Source organism: Prosopis cineraria, unplaced genomic scaffold (genome assembly GCF_029017545.1).
Source record: "Prosopis cineraria cultivar Desert tree isolate PC_DT_omini unplaced genomic scaffold, ASM2901754v1 PC11, whole genome shotgun sequence".
Taxonomy (NCBI): Eukaryota; Viridiplantae; Streptophyta; class Magnoliopsida; order Fabales; family Fabaceae; genus Prosopis; species Prosopis cineraria.
This window is the reverse complement of record NW_026555342.1, coordinates 413,844-437,325: the sequence shown is the minus strand read 5'-3', so window position 1 is coordinate 437,325 and position 23,482 is coordinate 413,844. Positions and strand designations below refer to the sequence as shown.

The 23,482-nt window shown below is 30.5% G+C and overlaps 1 pseudogene; it reads right to left on the bottom strand.

Moving 5' to 3' along the window:
• Nucleotides 1-1,648: 1,648 nt before the first annotated feature.
• LOC129285564 (probable LRR receptor-like serine/threonine-protein kinase At3g47570) lies at nucleotides 1,649-23,408 on the bottom strand (annotated as a pseudogene).
• Between the last annotated feature and the right edge of the window lie 74 nt (nucleotides 23,409-23,482).

Below are 23,482 nucleotides of genomic sequence, written 5' to 3'. Positions count from 1 at the left end.
AAGCCTCTTCATCCTTAACATCCTTTCCAAAATTTCTCAACATCAATATTTAGCTTAACCAAATGAAATAATGCACAGCATCAACCGAAATTACCACATAATTAAAAAAAAAAAAAAATCGTGACAGCAACTAGAGAAACAGGAACGCATGGGTTGAGGGAAGAATAAGCGCGACTCACACTGCTATTAAGGTCATAATCACGTAAGAAGAAAGAATCAACACCTTACCTCAACCAAAGCACAGTAATAGATGCAACACCATACTTCACGGACCACACAAAGAAGAGGAGAAGAGCTTCAGGTTGGCTGCCCCAACAGAAGGAAACAAAGCTGAAATTACAGACCAAAAAGAGGAAGGACTGAAGCTTAATAAGCTCACACACACGGATATTCAACCGCTAAGAAGTGAAGGAAGAAGAAAGATTGAACGCGCACACACCCACACACCTTCGGCAGCCACGCAACAGAGCAAAAACGAAGAAGAACTTCAGCTACTTTATTGGACAGAGATGGAAGAACAGCAAAGGAAATTGACGGACACTTGCTGGCGGTGAAGGGACAAGCATACCAACGGCAAGATGAAGCCTACACGACGGGAAAGAAAGAGAGAAACAGAGACAGACGCGAACGCTTTCTTTCACTCTGTTCTCTAGCTTCTAACTGACAAGGAGGAGGGGGAGAATAATCTAATAAACACCTTGGGAAACTTACCAAATAAGACCCAAAGTTTGTTGGGAAAAATTTTGAAATAGTGCCCCACCAGATTTTTAATATTATTTTTAATATTATTTTTTTTTACACAAAGGGGCAATATAGTAATCTCACTAAAGGCTGAAAAAAATAAAACACCTCTCGAGCATCAACAAAATTCGAACCGATGACCCAATAAATGAATTACTAATACAATTTCCATTACACCCAACATTCCCTCTTGCCTTATTTGTTCCAAAAATTAATAAAATATAATCAAAACTTATCATTAATATTAATCTTACTTAAATTCCTAGGTTATTACAATTTACTCCAAAACTTTAAATAAAATACATTCAAAATTTCTTATTATAAATTTTAATTCTACTAAAATTCTGGGATTAGAAAAATTTAAGTCAAAATACCAAGAGAAATATTAATTAATTAATCAATTAATTTATCTTAAATTTTTCTGAATTTACACCAACTCCTCTTTTGATACTTAAATAAAACTTATTGTATATTTGAAATTCTTGAATTTTCTAGTCATTATAAAATACTTTATCATTTATTTCATTTTTACTAAATTTCTGGAGTATTATATTACCACTAAGCTACCAATCCACTATTATGTCTACTCTAAAAATTAATAAGATGCACTTAAATAATATAATTATAGATTTTAATTTAAGCTAAATTTTGGAGTCATTACATTGTTGCTGTAATATGCTTGCAATATAAAGCTGACTTCAGACCAAGCATGAGCATCGTAGTCAAAGCTCTTCAACCTCTGTTGAATGCATGACCTAGACCTGCTGGTGAAACTGCAAATTAACCAAATCTAAAACTAAAATTAACCATCAAAGAGACTCAGAAACAAAACTAATCACAACCAAATCTAAAACTCAATCAGCAGAAATCTACCAAGAAAGAGATTCAAAAAAAAAAAATATTAAATCTACTTGCCATTAGAGCCAGAAGAGCCAGCTCCCTGTGGAGTTGCGAAGAGCTCACCATCACCACCACATTGCAAGATCAGGAAGGGAAAAGGAGGAGGAGGAGGAGGAGGCAAAGCTTCAAAATCGCATTGAATTCCCCACGTTGATGCTCTTTCTCATATTCTCTTTCAGTCATGCGTTCTTTCATATTTGTCATTAGTGAAGCTCGGCTCGACCTCGACTATTACAGCAACAACAACCTCCTCAACTCAGTCATCGCCACCATCACTCATGTTCTTCTTCCTCTCCATCTCACCTCTTCAGCTCTTCAGTCCTCCTTCTCCTCCATCGTTTAGATATGAAAGCAATGAAGAGGAACCAGGTGTTAATATTTTTTAATTCTCTAATTTGTAAAGTAGATGTCACTTTTCTACAAGCGTCAAACAAACGGTCAAAGTTGAATCTGTTATCCTTGGGTGACATCGCACCAAATTAAATAATTGTTAGGCGAAATTGCACCAAAACAAATTAGGATATGAGGTGCACCTACGTGGAAATTTGAGGGTAGATTTGTACTTAAACTCTATATAAACCCTCTTTTTCTTGTTTCCTTCCCTCAAATATCCTTCTTATAGTTATGGTTCAAGGACCACGTGGCCGTATCACACTTTTCCTTATTTGAAATGTTTTACATATTAAATGTTCCTTCACATTATCTTCAACATTTGAAGTTTAGATCTTTCATTCGTTCAAGATTTGAGTAATTGAACCCCCTTTAATATTTTTTTTGTAAGTATACAAGAAGTAGATTTTGTCGACATTTATTTCCAATGAATCAAAAAAAACAAAAAAAAACAAAGGATTCAGTTGACTGTAGAAATTATCTCCCTTGAAGTACTGGGAGCAAAAGGCAGATCTAAAATTTGCAAGCCACCACCCATATTATTAGGAATGTTTCCTAAAATTTGATTTCTTGGCAAATTCAAGAGTGTAATGTTAACCTCTAGAACTTCATGTTATTTCAACATATTTTTCTTATACTTAATATATTTTGGCATGATAATACATATTTGAATACCCATAGAAATATATGCATCTTACATTGGGTTTTCACATATAGCTTCTTTTTTTTTGACATTTTTGGGCAAAATTTCATGATATTTTGATTTGAGGTTATGTTGGAGGCATTTTTTGATCCTTTGGTGATGCTTTTGGAAGGTTTTAAGATGAAGAAAGCAGATGCAAAGGTGAATAGTCATGCCAAATGACATAAGTGTATGGAACATACCAAAGTCATTACAAACATCATGACCTTATTTGCGACTATTGTTGCTAACAGCAAAACAAAATGTTTTGATTACCTAAAGAAGTTAGAGCTGGATACATATTTGTCACTGCTTCGACTTGGAAGGAATTCTTAAGACTTTGAGACACATTTGGAATTTGGATTTTCTAGGATTTGGGTTTTGGAAAAGTTGAAATGAAAAAAATATTAAAGTTTTGAAGATATTTGAAGTTTTATTCCTTTAGTTCCTTTGTTTCTTCTTTCTTTCTTCTCTTATAGTCTGATATGGGTTCAATTATTTGATGTATTTGTAGCTTTTGTTTGATTATGAGTAGCTAAATATTTTGTTCTAGAATTATTTTGAACTCTTGCAAGGACTAACACTAATTTTCTTCTCCATTTTTGTGATTAATGATATATCAATATTTACTTTACTCTTCTCTTATTGCTTCTAATTAGTGTTAATTTGGCCACCATTTGGATGATTTTTTTTCTTTTGAGTGGTGCTAGAGAGGGCTACCTTGAGTGTAAAATTAGAGTAAAATATTGTAAGAACTTGAAGTTTGCATTTTGAATGGATAGTTTTATTAACAAGATAGAGATATACTTGCTAACCTTACATATAACAACATTAGGGTTGGGGCTTAAAAATTGAATTTTATTCATTATAACAAAAATATTGACCAATTAATGAAAATACACTTGTTTTTAACTTGAGAGAGCTTGTTCAAGTGGTTTTAGAACCCTATGTTAACATTTATTTTCATTAAAAGTATTTATGAGAGGAGGTAATTTAGTGTTCTGAAATGCAATGAGGAAATAAATAGTTTTAGATCCCATTTCAATCTCAAAGTTTAAGAATCACTTGCTTTTTATTAACCTCTAGAGTTTCAAGTTATTTTATCACATTTTCCTTGGTTTCTAATATATTTTAGAACAATTGTATATATTTTAATTACCCAAATTAGGAAAATGTGTATCTTGCATTGGGTTTGCATGCTTGACTTTAATTTGACACTTATGGGCTAAATTTGCATTATTTTAGTTAAGGTTTGGTTGAAAATATTTCTAGACCCTTGATAATGCTTTTGGAAGGCTTTTAGATAAAGAAATAAAGTGCAAAATGATTAGTTTCATTAATTGAGAGAAATGTGAAAAACTAGCCAAAGCTGTTACCAAAGTTGTGTTTATTCTTGATTACTTCCACCGGTGTCACTAAAAGGTTGTGTTTGTTTTAGCTGAAAATGATTGGGTATGATATGACATATATTGCTGCTTGATTGACCTAGAACGCATTCTATATACTTGAAAACACTTTGAGAACTTGGTTGTACTAAGATTTTGTCTTTGGAAGAGCTGGGTTCAAGAGTTAAAACTTTGAAGATATTTAAAGCTCCATATTTCTTTAGTTCCTTTGTTTCTTCTCCATTTTTCTTTTGTAATTTGATATGGCTATAGATATTTTGTGTATTTATAATTCTTGATGATTATAAGTAGGTAATTTCTTTACTTTAGGATTATTTTAAACTCTTGTATGGATTAACATTATTTCCTTCTCTCATTTTTTGATTAATGATATATAAGTGTTTATTTTAGTCTTCTCTTAATGCTTCTAAATGATTGGTCACTATTTATTTACTTTGTTCCTAGGTGATGCTTGAGAGGGCTATAGCTTGAGTGTAGAATTTGGGTAAAAATAGTGCCAAAGAACTTAAAGTTTACATGTTGAATGGATGGTTTTATTAGTAAGATAGAGATATACTTACTAACCTTATATAGATATATTAGGGTAGGAGCTTAAAATTGGAGTTTTATTAATTGAAACAAGTAATTAAAAAATTAACTTAACTAAGCACTTATTCATGACTTGCGACTTGAGAGTTCTTGTTCAAATATTTTAGAACTTTAAGTTAGCACTTGTTTTCATTAAAAATATTTGTAAGAGGAGGTAATTTAAGTATTATGAAATGTAAGAGGGATAAATAATCATAAGTCCCATTTTACTCTTGAAGTCTAAGAATCAAGTGCTTTCTTAATTCCTAGTTTTAACATAATTTCAAAACGAACTTTTTTTTTAACTAATTATATTTTGCTCAACTTGATTGAGAATTGCAAAATCTTTTATTTGATCACATTTTTTTGAAATAAATTTCCGTGGAAATGATATTTTATTCACACTTTATTCGTGCACTTGCAGAATCTGATAGCGAACAAAGGCATGACTGTTACTGATTTTGCTCTCAAGGCACGAGTCACTATACAAAAAGCTCTCGGTAATGGTAATATAAGGGTTGCTCAAAATATTGTCTGGCATAAACCACCATCTGGGTGGCGGACGCTCAACTGTGCATTGTTAGCTGAGGCTTTGTGGTACTGTAGCCTAGTGTTTCTTTTTTTCCATTTGTATCCAAAAAAGAAAATACACAATTTATGAAAGTTAATTAACTACGTATATAACTAGAAGTGAGTCATATTATATAAGTTATTTTTGGTATATTAGACAAGTCTAAAATATGGTAAATACAAGAAAACTTAATACGGTACATATATGGAAAAAATGAAAGCTAAGGTCATTAAATATTGTAGACCTGAGGCTTCTTACAGGTAAAAAAGGTACAAGATCAGGCAAAAATATTGTTTAGAACCACATGACTTGCAAAAATACTCCATAAAACATCGAATCTTAATTATATCCTTACTAGCTAGTTCGGTGCAATGAGTGCATATCTGTCTTTCTTCTAACATGTGGCAAAATAATTCGGTGCACTAACTTGTCCTCAAGGAAATATTAATCCAAATTATTGTTAATTAAGAGAAAAACATATTTTGTTTAAAGATATTAATCGTATCATTCAAATTAAATCAACAGTAATGAAATTAACTGTGCCAATTTATTAAATAAAATATAAACTCATCAACTCATTGAATAAGTCACAGGTTTGATAATAATGGAAATGCATTCAGCATTCTTATAATCCAAATGCAGTTACATATATATGAAATTAAAAACCTCAAACATTATCATTCCATTTTACAATGTTACATGTTCAACAGTAAAAAAAGAGGAATAAAGAAACACCACCAAAAAAAATTAATTTTTAATAATAACTCAACTAGCTAATAATGCTTTATGCCTCTAACATGATTATTCATTAAAGAACCTTTATTTTCTTCAGGAATGCCACAACATCTGTCATATTAATTCGTGTCTCAGGCAAATCACCGCAACAATTTAAAGCCAACTCAAAGATTGATGACACGTGTGATATTATGTTGCCAAAATTTTGATTCTCTTCTTGCAACAAATTGGCATCCAAGATATTGATGATGGAATGCGGTGTTGATTGACTAACCCAATCCTTCAAACTTAAATTTTGAATGAACATGTCATCTGTAGGCTTCTTTCTTGTAAGCATTTCCATCAGCAAAATGCCATAACTATATATATATATATATATATCTCCTTTGGTAATAGCCCCTTTTGATCCATACTCTACAACATCAATATGAATGGGGTAGAAAGATGTTATAATAAGGTTTGCAAATGCATGCATATTGTTTTTGTATATGTTTTCATCAAAATCTTCACTTATCATATTCATACAACTATGAAATGAAGAGATTATTTTATTGCAAATATAAACATATGCAAGGACAAACATAACATACGAATCAAATAAAGTATAAAAAAAATTATTAAATCATTACCTGGTGCCATATAGCCAACCGTAGCCAGAGTCTTGGCGTATATTTCTGATTCCCCGTCGGCTAATAACTTGGAAACACCAAAATCATTGAGATGGGCCACCATATCTTCATCTAACAAAACATTGCTTGTCTTTACATCACAATGAACTACCAGTATAGAAGATCCATAATGAAGATACTCCAATGTAGATGCTACATCAATCATTATATTCAACCTTTGAAAAATATCTAGGCAATAGTTATGAGAGTACAACCATCTGTCAAGACTCCCATTTGACATAAATTCCATAATTAGAGCTTTAAAACCATCATTTGAGCAACTGCTTATGATCTTGATGAGATTATGATGACGCAAATTACATATGGCAGCACATTTAGTATCAAAGCTCCTTAAAGCCTCTTCCAAGTCTGAGTTAAATATTTTAATTGTCTATCCATTTGAAAGAATTGCTTTGTAAACTGATCCAAAGCTTCCCCTACCAAGGAGATAACTCTCATCAAGCTTGTTTGTTCCTTGTAGAAGCTCATAATATGATATCCTTATAGGTGTGTCCAAGATTATTGAATCATTGTTGGTTGAATCATTAGCATGACCTTTCTTATGCTTTAGAAAAATTATGCACGAAACAACTAAAATGATAGCTATGGGAGGCAATATGCATGTGATCAAAAGCACCACTTTTTTTTTTATTTGTGCTTGTTTCCTTCTTGACAAGGTTGGACATGTGGTTGGGGCTTCCCACAAAGATCTCTATTCATCATAAAAGACTCAGCCATAAAATTTGGAAAAGGGCTGCTAGTTGGAATTTCTCCATGCAATAAATTGAAGGAAAGATTAATGTGTTTTAGATAGACAAGTGACTCTAATGACTTTGGAATCACACGTGACAAGTGATTTTGAGAAAGATCCAAGTTCTCCAAGCTTACCATTCCACCAAATGAATTAGGAATAGGCCCTTGCAATTGGTTGTGAGCTAAAGATAAGTTTACCAAGGTTTTCAAGTCACCCATGGTGTTGGGGATGTCTCCTGAAATTTGATTCCATGACAAGTTCAAGGTTGTGATTGCTCTCATGTTTGAAATCTCAAGGGGAATTCTTCCACTCAAAGCATTGGAGGATAAGTCTAAGAGCAAAATTTTTGAAAGCCTCCAAAGAGAAGAGGGAATATGAGAGATCAATTTATTAGAACTGAAATCTAACTTTCGCAAGAAAGTAAGATTCTCAAAGCACCTCAGAATTATTCTTGAAAGCATGTTGTTTGCTAGAGACAACTCGCTTAAACTTTTGACTTGGCAAAGTTCATCAATGATGGACCCACGCAATCTATTGTTACTAAGACTTAAAATTTGAAGACTTTGTAAATTTTTAAATGCAGTCGGAATCAACACATTCAAATCATTCCCATCTAAATATATCACCATCAAGTTGGTTAAATTCCCAAGTTCATCAGTCATAACTCTGCTAATTCTATTCATCTCTAAAATTAGTTGATAAAGACTTGTAGCATTTGAGATGCTTTTTGGAATCTGCCCAGTAAGTTCATTATACTCCAGACCCAATTCTTTCAAGTTGGGAAGGCCACCGCCTAAATTTGATGGGATGAGGCCAGAGAAGTAATTACCTTCAACGTGCACACGATTGAGTGTTGAAATGTTGAATATATTGGAAGGAATAGGTCCAAATAAAATGATTTTTTGCCAAACCTAGCAGTTAAAGTTTATCAAGACTGCTTATGCCGTTGGGTATGAAACCTGGAAACACAAAACCTGATAGTTAATGACATTTTTTTTTGCTACCCATAGGTATCTTCCTATTGGAAGCAGTCTTGTTCGAAACACTATCAGTCACTAAATGTGGGTACCTCTCCCAATAAGGATTTGAACCTTAGTTCGCTACGTTGTAAGGGACTAGCTCCTTCTATTAGACCCAACCCTAGTTAATTCACTTGTAACATTTTTATAAGAGAATAAACTAGTAAAATAAAGTATTGCATACACCATGTTTTTCCAAAATCTAAGTACAGCATATATTACGAAAAAATATCTTATTAATTTCAAGAACTTGCATATCTATGTTTTGCTAAATAATCAATACTTGATTATAGTTGAGAAAACAAATCACCTATTCATGAAAATAGTTATTGCTTTCTATTAATTACATGAGAAATTCTTAGATGGATCCAATACAACACATCATCCATGGCCCATCCAATAAAAATATGGCACTCAAATGACATTAAATATAAATTGATTGTGACATTAATAATAGTAAAGAGAGAAAATGCAAAAAATTAAATATGCTCTCTATTATAAAAATAAATTCATTAAAAATAATGACATGTGAAATTTTATTTGATTAAATTAGTGCAATTTTATTGGATGGACTATGGATGATATGGTGTATCAGGACCATCTAAGAATTTCTCTCTGTAGATGGCTTCAGCATTATAGTCATTATGTATGCATCGCACAAAAAACCAAAGACCAATTTTTGGGCAAAATTTGACTAGTATGCGATCTTTAGAGAAGGTCAAACAGAATGAAACATGCATACATCTGTCAAATTTTTTAAACAGGTGAAAATTTTAATGTTAAAATAAGTGCATCATTGCTGGAAAAGTACAAAAATTGATTTTTGTATTTTGATGGCATTTTATTTTTAGTTCCTATAATTTTATTCCGTTATTCTCAATCCACTTACTTTGACCCATCTACAACATTGTCCTACACTACAACAAAGTTACCCTTTTACATCATTATTCTCAGTCCCTTTAATTTGATCTGTATGCAATATTAGTCCCTATAGTTTTAAAAATGCACATCACAACCATTAGTTGGCACTGACGGAGTTAATTTCACTATAACTCTACTAAATATCACTTTTCTTATATGGTAAAAATATGCTGGCATGAAAGTAAACTGACCAGATATGATTAAAAATAAAGGTAAGGGGCCAAAAAAGGCTTCATTTATATTTAGATTGAACAAAATGTGAGAGATGAATGCAAGATTAAGGACACATCAACAAAGAAATTACCAGAGTTAAGTATACAGCAGCAAAATTAACTCTATCAATTGATGTCAGTCCGTGGTTCTTATATGCATTTTTACAACTATAGACACTAATGTATTCTATCAAAGTACAGGGACTTACTGTTGTATTTTCTTATATTTATAAGACCGTGCCATGATTTATTTAATTCATTGAAAGTAGGTTGATAATTACGTTTATCATTTGAAACTTAATTTTTGATGTTTCCTACTATTTCTTTTCATACAAAACACTAAACAGGAGAAACGCACACAAACACAAACAAAGGGTATACCTGTGAATAAGTTCATTCCCAACTGTGAATGTCTCAAAGATGTGCAATTACTTATGGATTTTGGTATGTTTCCCTTCAATTGATTATCAATAATCGAGATGATTTCAAGTGAAGAGAGCTGATTGCACTTCTCTTCTGGCAATTTTCTGTAGAAATGGTCGTGGTTAAGGTCAAGCTGTCTCAAAGAAGGAGTATTGTTGAAAAATGAAGGAGGAATTTCACCTATAAAACAACACACAATTTATTAATTAATTTATTATTTTCTTTGTTGGGAGAATACAATGCAGTTTGTTTACCCATGGACTAATTTCTCTTATTACTCAAAAATTATTGAAGAGAGGTGGTGAATTTAACCAGTTTAAAATTTAAAACGAGCAACAAATTAAAGTAGTTGATATTTCATTGCTGTAAGGCTATGATATTCAATATTTTTGGTATTTAATTGCGCATGCATGATGGTGATATTAAATGAGTCCATGATTTCAAAGTGCAGAATTTAGCATCAACTTTTTCGTAGGCATTTTATTTAATAAACGGAATTTCAAAAAGCATAAATTTACACCTTCAAAAACCATACTAATTAATTGAGCATATACCAATAATGGAGTTGTAACTTAGACTTAAGATTTCGGGCAGCATCCAATTGCAAGTTGATCTCGGTAGATTGTTTCTCCCTAAGCCAGTCCTTCTTAAAGAAGAAATGTTGGAGAGAGATGATGGAATTTCACCTGTATGTTTAGGATTTATAGTAAGCAACAAACCAATGCATATTTTACATTTAAGTGTGCTAAAAGCTACAAAGCTTTGACATTTATCCATGGTGTTAATTTGATAGTGAATTCTTAGAGCACAAAATGAGATAAAATCATAAAATAAAACAGGAAACCTTAGTTAAAATTTATAAGATATCAAATGACATATAACTGTGACAGCGTGAATAAATATATATTTCTAGGTGAGAGTTGGAAGTATTATGAAAATTGCAAAATGCTCCGGTTCTTGTGTGCAAGCATAGAGAAACTAATAGCTCGTTTTATTTTGTTCTCACTTTTTATTTTAAAAAAATTTTTTCCAAATCACTTTTTAAAAATAAAAATAAAAAGAAAATTTATTTGATTTTATCTATTTGAAAAAAATTTTAGAGTTAAAAAATTGGCTGATAGTGGTGGTGGTTGCTGTGATTAATAGTAGTAGTCTATGATCGTAGTGGGGTGATGAATGTTTTCAATAGTCAAATGTAGTGCTCTTTAAAAATTAAAAAAAATCATAAGATATTTCTATATTCTGTTTAAAAAAATAAAAGATGGATTTACCAAAAAAATAAAATAAAAGATGAGAACAGTTTAAAAAACATTTTGAATCCAAAACACTTGTGTAAGTTATTTGTTTTTTTTTTTAAAAAAAAACAGAAAGTAGTTTTTGGAAACAGAGATCAAACATGCGCTAAATTTTTTATGCAAATTAATGACTTATACCCACTAAGAATAATTTAAGTTAAACAATTAACATATAATGGATATGGTTTTTTTTTGGTCAAATAATGGATATGTTTGTTAAAACTCTTACCTTGCAAATTTGTATTCCAAAGAAATAAGATCTGTAGATTAGTTCAATTTCCAATATCACTTGGTATGAGTCCTTTGTTGAAACTGTTATCTGCTAATTCTAAAATCAGTAGCTCCTTGCATTGATGCCAAATGAGGGGTATGTTGCCAGACAATTCATTTTCTTGTACAGAAAGTCTTTTGAGTTTTGGAAGGCCAAAACACACATTTGTTAGGAGACTGCCAGAGAAATAATTGTTTCTAATGTCAATGTATTCTAACTCAGAACTGTTAAATATTGAAGATGGTATCGAACCAGAAAGGTTATTAAATCCAAGCTGTAGTATCTGAAGCTGTGGAAGTCTTCCAATCTCATTTGGGATGCCTCCTTGATTTGGGGAATAACAAGTTTTAGAATGTATTTGATTCAACCTTAAATGACAAAATTTAATATGCACATGAAACAAAGATATTTTTTTTATATCATTGTAGAGCTTACCATCTAGAGAAATAACAAAAACATTTTAAATGATAAAATAAAAATACAATTATTTTCAAATAGCTATGACCATCTTCTGTCTTCACTAACCATTGAACAAATTATTTTTCATAGGGCGTGTTTTATTGATACACACGCACACACAAAATATTTATTAAGAAATTTGGATGGAATGTCGATATTATTATAGAGACAAGAAAATAAAATTTGCCAATGAAAAGAAAAGGAAATGAAAGGTATTATAGGAACATCCAAACATAACTTGTCATCATTTGTCATTCCAATCAGAGACACATACCACTAGCGGAGTAGTTTTGTGCATAGCAAAAACAAAAAAAAAGATAATACAAATAATCAAAGACGTACCTGACAAAGTATTATAAAACAAACTCAATAATTCAAGTAAGGATAAGTTGAAAATTGTTTGGGGAATGATTCTTGAAAGTTTGGTACCCGCAAGTTGTAAAATCTTCAAGCTCTGAAGTCTTCCTACATCAAGTGGGATGTTCCCTCCAATTAAATTATAATTCCAATCCAAGATCTCCAGCCTTGACAAGTTGCATACAGATGTTGGAATGAATCCACTAAAACTATTACTGCAAAGACTCAAGTGTTGTAGCCTTGACAAATCCCCAATCCATGTTGGAACTTCTCCATTGAATCCATTGAAACTTAAGTTTAGTAGTTTCAATCTATGTAATTGGACTACCTCTTCTGGTATTTGACCATGAAAGTTGTTACTCAAATCGAGCTCAATAAGAAATGAGAGACGTCTCAGTTGTGGAGATATGGTGCCTTTAAGATTTATGTCACTAAGATTCAACAAACTGACCCTTCCATGGTGGGTATTACAGCGAACACCAACCCAATTACAAGGAGGAGGAGAGATTGACCAATTGGCTGAAAATTTGTTTGGATCAGAAGTAATAAAGGATTTAAGACTAAGAAGTGCAAATTTTTCGGTGGTAATGTTTATTTCACTTGTTGTGGAGGCTATGAAGCAAAGAAGGACAATGATGAAAACAAAGGAAGGAGGTTTCCCATGTTTAGCATATCAAACTAATCAAAATTGCAGGCTTTGAGCATCCTGAGATACACAAAGCATTTTATACCACAAGCATTTTTTTTTATTTCTGTTGATTTCCTTCTATGTTGGTGTCTTAGGTCTTGTTAGGGTGGGTTGCACTTGTTTGTTGGGTCTTTGCTTTTGTTATGTGTAATTTTGTTTTCTAGTAATATGAAGTGTGTCCTCTGGCCCAAAAAAATTACTTTCCTTACATTCTAATTAGACCAATTATAGCCTTAAGTAGGCATAAGTAGCTCCATGGAGACTCATATTAATTCCATGGAGACTCATGCTATATCAAGCATTAAATAAGAAATTTGTCTTGTAAATTATTACGAATTGTTACTTGTAAATGATGAAGCTGCAGTTGTAATTGAAAGCCAAATCAATTGCTAATAGCTTTATTAATTACGTCTAACATTAAACAACCCTTATGCTAAATATGTAAATCCCAAGTGAGCTCTATTATTTTCCTTATATCCCAATCAAACCAATTATAACTTTAAGTAGATATAATTAACTCCATAGAAATTTCATGTTGCATCGATTATTTAACAAGAAATTCCACTTGTGAATCACAAAGTTTTGCTTGTAAACTTTAAAGTTGCAATTGTAAGTGAAAACCAAATTAACATGAATAGAATTATCTTTACACTCTAACCACAAGTTACACTTAAATGTCAAGGTACTTAGCTGTAGTTTTAAAATTTTGTAAGACTTATTATTAAATAAGTCTGTTGTATGGGCGAGGACTTAGCTTACCTGTAATTTTTCCTAAAACATAATTTTCAGAAGAAACTACCCATGAGGAAACAGGGTCTAGCCCAGATAACAATGTGGACACAAATAACCATAAATGTTGTTGCTCAATAAATTAAAATATGATCGCGGCGAGAGGAGGAAAAAAATTGCGTGTTTAGACTTTGATGTATTAGCCTCTCTATCATCATATTTTCCAGATAAATCTTCTTCCTCACGCCATCTTCTCGAGTTTGTGAACTTCCGTCGGTGATAACAAGAAAATACTACATGATTGGTCAATTGTCATGGTTTGCTTTTTTCCGTGACATAAGAAGTATGACTGACTTTATTTTTCTTTTTTATTTAAAAAAATAATAATAAAATTCTCTCAAATTATATAAATGATAATTCGATCTTTCAAAATGATATAATTTTACTAAAGTCCCTAAGGACTTTTGTGTCAATAAATTTTAAAGTGAAAAAACTATTTTACCTTTATTAAAAAAATGTCCTAATTATAACTTTTGTTTTGTGAATCGCAAGAGTTGAACAAGAAATCATAACTTGATAATAAGCTCCAATCAAAACTTTTACTTAAAGAATAATAACTTTTATTTTGTGAATTGTAAGAGTTAAACAAGAAATCACAACTTGTCAAATGTAATTTCTGTTATTGAAAAACAAATTTTAAAATAACAAGTTTCAATCACAACTTTTTTAAAGGAAAAATAACTTTTATTCAAAGAATCACTAGAATTGAAAGAAATCATAACTTGTCAATAAGGGTAAAATAATATTTTTAACTTAAAATTTATTGACACAGAAATTCCTAAGGACTTCAGTGGAATTATGATATTTTGAGGGATTAGATTATTATTTATATAATTTTTGGGGAGGTTCTATGTTCCAAAATGTAAGACACATTAAGAATATTAAATAGGCGCATTCCAAATTTCTAATATTACCATTTCTCTCTATCTCTCTATTTAATGCTGACTAAGTGTTAATGTTATTAAATGAAGGATATTTTTAAAAGTTTATATTTTTATTTTGAAAAATAGAATTGTTGAGTGTATTTAATGAAGTTTATTAGCATATGAGATTTTGTTTAAAAGTATCTTATAATTTGAGACAGAAGGAGTATTTATTAAGTTCAGTTTTATCCGATGTGAACTTCTTACATCACCTCAAGTTCATTTTAGACATCCTAACAATAAGATATTTAGATTAGTTTTTTTTATATTAGTCATTTTAAAAAAGTTCATCTTAATAACTATAATGAACTTTTTTGGTCTTCCGTACTTTTAGTGTATTTTGGTTTAATCCTCATTTTTTTTTCTTTCCAAGTCTCTTAAGTTTCATTAATCTGCAACATTAATATGATCTTTATAGTCACTAATAGAGTTAAATTTATTAACATATACATAAATCTGTTAATTCTATTCCTGTGTTGGACATTATATATGAAAATAGCCACCGTGATTTTCTACATATCTATCCTAGTTGGTCACGTCTTCTTCCTTTTGAAACTTCATTCATTGTGCACTTAGAAGTTCTGATTTAATGTCTTGTTATTTTCCTTCTACTCATTTTTTTATACAACTTAATCAAATTTTAACAAATCAACACAAGAAATAACAATTTATGTACATCTAGCCACTATTAAGTCCTCATGATTATATTTAAAAATATATGTAATTAGCATTTGTAATTTTTTTCTCATTTTATTTCTTATATTTATTAACCTGAATTCTCATGTTAGTAAATTTATAACCTTTTTCTCATTTATCATAAATTGAAACTAAAAGTAAAATGGGAAAAGTATATATATTTTTCATGAGAATAACAATTTTATGGGGCTTTTGCAAATATAGTCCATTTTATAAAATCAAACCAAATAAATAATCTAACATTTATTATATTTTGCATCACGATTGGTTAATTATATTTGTTATTAATATGCAAATAAATCTCTTATATATCAATGTGAATCGGTCACACTCTTAAAATTTTAAAAATTTAGTCCATATTTGTTAAGCACAAGACATTTTTGACCAGTGGGCTAATTTATCCTAATTTTATTGGTGGGTGAATTATTATTAAAAGCTATTTATGTTTTGCATAGGAGGGATTACATGTTAAAAGTATTCATTAAAGTATTCTGCCTTAGTACGATAGAAGAGAATATAACTACATGTCACCGTTTAATTGTAGGTAAATACCTATATGCTTGACTTTTGTGTCGACATGAACGTGACAATTAATTTGACATTTTCAACATAAATAAATATTTATAAATCATTTATAGCAAGGTTCACATATCAATAATAAAATTTTAACCCATAATTTTGTGAATTATAAATCAAATTCCTACCAACTAAATTAACTTTTCTTTATTGGTATGTAAGAATTTTTTAATCCTATGATGGTTTTACAAATACTGGGGAGGACATACGAACCACTACTCGATTAAAACTTTTTTCCCCCAAGTTCTCTTCTCATAGTTGCGAGTCAAACTGTGAAATTTACAATTTATCTTATGTTTTTTTTTTTGCATAAGTTATTTAAAGAGACTCAAACAAGACATATTAATATTTAATAATAATTCAATTTCAAAGTATCCAATTAACTATCGTGAAGCATATTTTTATTGCATTGTTTCAATAATGGTGACGTCTGGTAGGATACTTCGCCACTCAGTTGACTCGTTTATCGTTTTTAAGTTTAATTTTTAATTTATAAAATCATGTCAACTCACTTATAAGCTCAGACTGAATACAAATTTAATTAAACTCATGAGTTTATTCTTTAAATTTATTATTTTTACATTTTTAGTTTATAAAATTATATCTACTTGCTTATAAATTCAGACTATATACAAACTCAATTAAACTTACTAACCTTGATCGTCATTCTTTTGCTGAGTTGATTAAGATAGGTATATGCTGTATAAAACTTGGGAAAAAACTAATAAAAAAGGAAACAAGATATACCAAAAATAAGTTACATTATCTTGAAATTTCCATGTTGAATATAACAAATAATCTATAAATGCATATGGCTTAAATTTCAATAATTTATATTTGAAATATATTTAAATCAAATCTTACTCATATTTTATATTTTAATTATTTAATTATATATTTTTAATAAATATTTATTAGTGGATCAAATTCTTATGAGTTAACAATCTAATTTTACAACTATTCAAATTTACATTATTATCATGAGTTTACTTAAATTTGCATGTTTAACAACCTTGATCACATCTAAAGTCTTCATAAGTGACCTGAAATGATAGGCATGACTTGTGACTTATTGTGAGTACTTAATTTTTCTAGCATAAAATTTAAGAAAAAATATAATTGTAGGTCCAAATCCTTATATATTTTTAGGGTAATGTTTTTGTTAAAGTCGGGATGTTTTTTTTTTAACTCCAAGTTTATTAAATTTTATCTATCTACAACATTAGTCACTTTATTTTTTAAGTACAACTACAAGAACTTAATGACAGCTAACACATACATACAGACACGCACACACGCATGCACGCATGCGCATATATATTCTTTCACGTCTTGCGCTAACTTATCAAAAGGTTATGATAAGTTATATAAAAATGAGCAAAATGAAAAAAAAAAAAACACAAGCCAAATATTAAATTAGAATCCTTAGACGCATAATGGAATGAAGTTATAGAAGGAAAAAGCATTGACAGCTAAGGTAGAATGAATGAAAAATTAATAGCTATTTTACTCATACAATGTCCAATTCATAATAATTTTGTTAACCCAGTAATAGAATTAATAGAATTATGTAGACATCAACGGATTTAATTTCATCAGTAACGATAATTAGGACTGGCATTATTCATAGTTGAAATTTAAGGGAATTGGATCAATGAAAAAAAAATATATAAAGACTAATAGCAAAACAAGTTAAAAGTATAGGGACCAGCAATTACATTTTTCCTAAAATTTAGATAAATTATATCCTAATAACTTATAGGGTTAGAATAAATCTTACTATTCAAAAGGTAATTTGCAAAGACTTTAATGAATTCCTCACATAAAGAATAAGAATTAAATCCATATATTTTATTTTATTTTCTGTTACAATTGAGAATTTATCAATAAACTTTAGAAATATTGTTCTGTTTCTTTACACACACGCGCCCGCACGCATCGATACACACAGAGACGGAAAAAAAAAAAAACAGAGAGATCCTACCCTATTTACTCAAATAAAAATATTACAAGTGGTGCCAAAAATGCATATTTTCTTCAACAGTAGACCTAACTCCTAGCCAGCGTGATCTGAACCTTGTCTAACTTACAAAAGAAGAAAAACCGGGACACCTAATGTGAACACAAATTAAATAATTATAAGTTGTCACATACGTTGATGCAAGAAAATTTCTTTTTTTTTTTTTTGCCAAAGAAAATTTCGTAGTGTTTAATTTCAACCATTTTCACTTTGTGAACAATATTTCCGAAGCGTTATTTTATTAATGGGCAAGTGATCTGGCGGGCTGGCTAGAGGACCGCCAAAAAAGTGAGAAAAAGCTTATGTGAAAGTTGATCAATTATAAAAGTTGATCGTCCCCTAAAACAAGTTGATGCAACGAAAGAAAAGTATTGCAATTGCTTCCAAAATACATAAATTTTCTCTCATTTAGGTACACATAACTCGTATGGTATGTGAACATGTATAATCCGTGTAAAAGGGGGAAAATAAAGACAAAGAATATTTAATGTGGACAAGAAAAATTATAAAGATTGTCCCCTAAAGGAACATGCAAGAAAAGGAGAGAGAATTGATCAGTCTTTAAAGTTGCATGTCTTGTTGTTTTTATGAATAACATAACCAAGGTTAAAATCATGCAAGAGCATACAAAATTAGTCGAGGTTGAAAAAAGCAAAAATTCCCTACACTCTAAAAGAACACCATTTTTTTTTCTTAAAATCTCCAAACTCAAGTTTATTAATTATTATGTCTAACTTTATCTTATATATAACTTCTTACATCGGCTCAAGTTCATTCATATTTGGGCTACATAGCAAATATATAATTTATTTTCATAAACTATCATTGCATATAAATAATATAAAATTTAAATTGACGGTATATTTTGACATTTTTATAATAATAAATTTATTTATAAAATCTAGAGATGTGATATCATTTTTTTTGTTATATTATTAAGAATATTTATACTGATTCATAGCTCACCTTATAATTACCGCCTAATTTCATCTATAAGTTAATTTTCCTCATATTAATTAGATAATATACCCTTTAATGTAAGAAAAATATCTCAATGCAGGTAGGAAAAATATATACACATATTTTATTATATTTAGAGATAAACACGAACAAGATATGATATGACCGATCGAAAAAACCAAAGAAACACACACACACACACACACACACACACACACAATATTGACTTTTAATAACGATAAAATGTTGTAGGTACACGACGCCCTTGACTTGCCAAATAGACCTTAAAAGTCACAGTTCATATGACAAGAAATTAAACAACTTCTAATGACTCCTTATGAATTATTAGTGATCAAAGTCTGGTAATAGGCTTATGAAGAGCTTCTTGGGTTCATTGAAAAGAAGAAAAAAAGAAAATATGTTATCAAAAAAACAAAGAAAATAAGTCATGGTAAGCAATAAATATGTCCCGAAAAGAACGTTAGTGAAAAGAAGCTTGTGTGGACACGTTGTTCTTTTGCATAGAAAGCCTGTTCAATATTGCTTGTCAGAGGATGACCATAATTCATCATTACACCATTTGATTTTATGGTCAATTTTAGTTCGTAGAAAAAACGGGTATAAAGACGAGATATTTTCGTAGCTTAAAAAGACATGTGTATATATATATATATATATATTCTTCTACATATCTAAGAATATAAAGAGCTTTAAAAAAAAAAGGAATTTAAAGAATACATTCTTTCCCCATGAATCCATGACATAAAACAAACACTAATTAACGTAATAATTTAATAATAATTTAGCATTTAGTTTCAATTTGCAATATCATTGATATATTGAGTCGAAGTCTATCATCTTATTTTACAAGAGGTTAACTTCAATAGTTAATTAGGGTAATTTTTAATCGTTCAAAAAATTATGAGATTGAAAGCACATTCACAAAAATCAACGTAGATGAAAAATCAAAGATCATATGCATAAACAATGATGTAAGACCATTACACAATTTTAGTCTTTTGTTTTGTTTGTTTATTTACTAAGCAATTATATAGAAGGCTCATAAACGAACTGGATCAGAGGATGAGATATGTGAGCAATGTCAGTGGGGAAACAAAATTGTCCACATGAAAAGTAAGAAGATTATATTATCATGTATACATATTCAATTTGCTAAGAATTGTTGATTAAAACCCTTGCATGTTACAATTCCCATTGAATAATATGTGTTCCTTGCCTTATGAACAACGTCTTCTGGTTTAATTCTTTGCCTAAAGGCCCAAGCAATGAAATGTAATGTGCGCTTGGTACGTAAGTTTATTTGTGTCGAGCAAGCCCAGTATATATGTATTCATGACCCAAGCATTTTTAGCAAAACAAAATGTTGTATTTTGCTGTCAGCAGTAAAGGTGGCGAATATGATTGTGATGTTGGTGACAACTTTGACCAATTTTGCACATTTCTCCCAATTAGTGTGACTAATCTTCTTTTACTAAAGCAAGATGCACATCTTCTTAATTTAGATAATCAAAATATATATAATTATACCAAAACATATTGAAATTTAAGGAAAATGTGTCAAAATAAAATGAAATTTTAGAGGTTAACGAGGTTAACACCCTCTCAAACTTAGATTTTTTTACTTATCCTCAAATAAAACAAGCAATAAAATAGTTAGATTGGTCAATTATCCACCTACTTAATATGCATGAAAATATCCTTACTAGTTGTTTAAGATGTACATTAAAGAAGATGATAATATGAAAGAATGCTTGATTCCCAAATTAAGATCAATTTTTCTAATAATTTTGAAATGTGTGTGTGTGTGGCTAGAAAAAAATTCTCCTGCAACTATCAAGTAAAAAATGCACGCAGCACTTCAACACGTATGAAACGGTATCAAGATTTCATATATATATATATATATATATATATTATGAACGTTATTTTTTTGTAAGGACATTCCACTTTTGTCGCAGTGAGGGATCTTAGTTCCTCCCATTCCACTGATGTGTATAGAATTGTTGCCAAATTTCTTTAAGAAAATATTTTTATGGAAAAAATAATGATAAAATAAAAAAGAATCTTGATACAAATCCACATGGAAATGATATTTTTCTGCTCACTTTACCACTTGTCACAATTCATCCTCATTTGGTATATGTCAAGCAGCGAATTACATTATGGAAGATATCCAAAACACATGTAGTTAAATTTGAATTTCTGAAAATTTGACTACTACATATATTGATGCAAAAAATATATCATCATTTCTTTTACAAGATTTTAAATGTTGATCAACAAATAAAACAAACCAAAAGGTTGAAGAAATAGTACCTACAATGTTGGCTTAACAACCATTATATTGAACTATTTGGTCACTAACATTTTGTGGAAATTTTGTCCTTTAGTTTTTTCAACGAGGCCACTATATTTGTCATATTAAGACGTGCCTCAGGTAAATCATTGCAACAATTCAACGACAACTCAAAAATTGATGATATATGTGGTAATATATTACCAATATTTTGATTGTCTCTATGAAGCAAATTAGCATCTAGAATATTGGTGATTGAATGTGGTGTTGAGTTGCTAACCCAATCTTTCAAACTTAGATCTTGAGAAAACATATCATCTGTTGGCTTCTTCCTTGTAAGCATTTCCATAAGCAAAATACCATAACTATAAACATCTCCTTTGAAGGAAACCATTCCTCTTGATCCATACTCTGTTAGATCAAAAGTTGTGTGGTTATTAGCATGTGGCACATTATGTAAATAAATAAATAAATATATTGCTAAACGTTTTTTTATATCATTACTCTTCATATGTGATAATGGAAGATATTTGTTAGTAAGGGAATAGTATAAATGTTTATATAATGAAAAAAAACAAAATTAAACAAAGTAAAACCAAGAAATGAATATTAACTCATCACCTGGAGCCATATAGCCAATTGTAGCAAAAGTTTTGGTATAAATTTCCAACTGTCTTTGACCAAACAGCTTGGCAATGCCAAAATCACTAAGATGAGCTACCATATCCTCATCCAACAAAACATTACTTGGTTTAACATCACAATGAACAACTAGTGTAGAAGAACCATGATGAAGATATTCTAATGCTGCGGCCACATCAATCATTATGTCCAACCTTTGCATGATATCTAAACAATAGTTGTGAGAGTACAACCATCTGTCAAGACTCCCATTTGACATATATTCCATTATCAAAGATTTAAAATCATCATTTGAACAACTACTGATTATCTTAATGAGATTGCGATGATGTAAGTTGCATTGATAGCACATTCAATCTCAAAGCTCCTTAATGCTTCTTCCAAGTCCAAGTTAAACACTTTAACTGCAACTATCTTTCCATTTGAGAGAATGGCTTTGTATACTGATGCAAAACTTCTTGAGCCAAGAAGATTACTCTCATCAAATCCATTTGTTCCATTTGGGAGATCATAATAGGATATCCTATTAGTGTCTCCAAATTTACCATCTCCCTCTTGGATGACTCATCAACACGGTGTTTCTTTTGCTTTAGAAAATATGCATAACACTATAGAAATTTTAGCTATGATAGGCAAAAAGCATTGATCAAAAGCTTCACTTCAGTTGACAAGTGCTTTTTTCTTTCCTACAAGGTTGGACTTGTAGTTGGGGGATCCCACAAAGATCTCCATTCATCATAAAAGACTGGGCTGTAAAGTTTTGAAAAGGCCCACCATTTGGAATTTCTCCATGTAAGGAATTGTAGGAAAGGTTAATGAATTTTAGATAGACAAGAGATTTTAAAGACTTTGGAATCATCCCGGTCAAATGATTTTGGGAAAGATCTAAGAACTCAATACTGATCATGCCACCAAGTGATTCTGGAATAGGCCCTTGCAATTTGTTATGAGCTAGAGATAAGTTCATCAAAGTTTGCAAGCCACCCATAGTTGCAGGGATGTGTCCAGAAAGTTGGTTTCTTGACAAGTCCAATCGTGTAATTGCTCTCAAGTTTGATACATCAGGTGGAATTCTTCCTCTTAATAGGTTGGAGGATAAATCCACCACCAATATATCTTTAATACTCCAAAGAGAAGAGGGGATATCAAAAGTCAATTTATTTGAACTGAAATCCAAACTTCGCAAAGAAGTAATGTAACCCAAGCACCTTGGAATTGTTCCTGAAAACATGTTGTTAGCAAGGTACAACTCACTCAAACTTTTGATTTGGCAAAGAGCTTTTCTAACGGGCCCAATTAACCTGTTGTTATTGAGACTTAAATGCTGAAGGCTCTGTAATTTGCTAATTGTAGTAGGAATCATCCCATTCAAATCATTCCCATCAAAATATATTGCCATCAAGCTGGTCATATTCCCAAGTACCATGGGTATGGCTCCACTAAATTTGTTCCCACTTAAATCCAACATATTGAGCTTAGAAGCATTTGAGATACTATTTG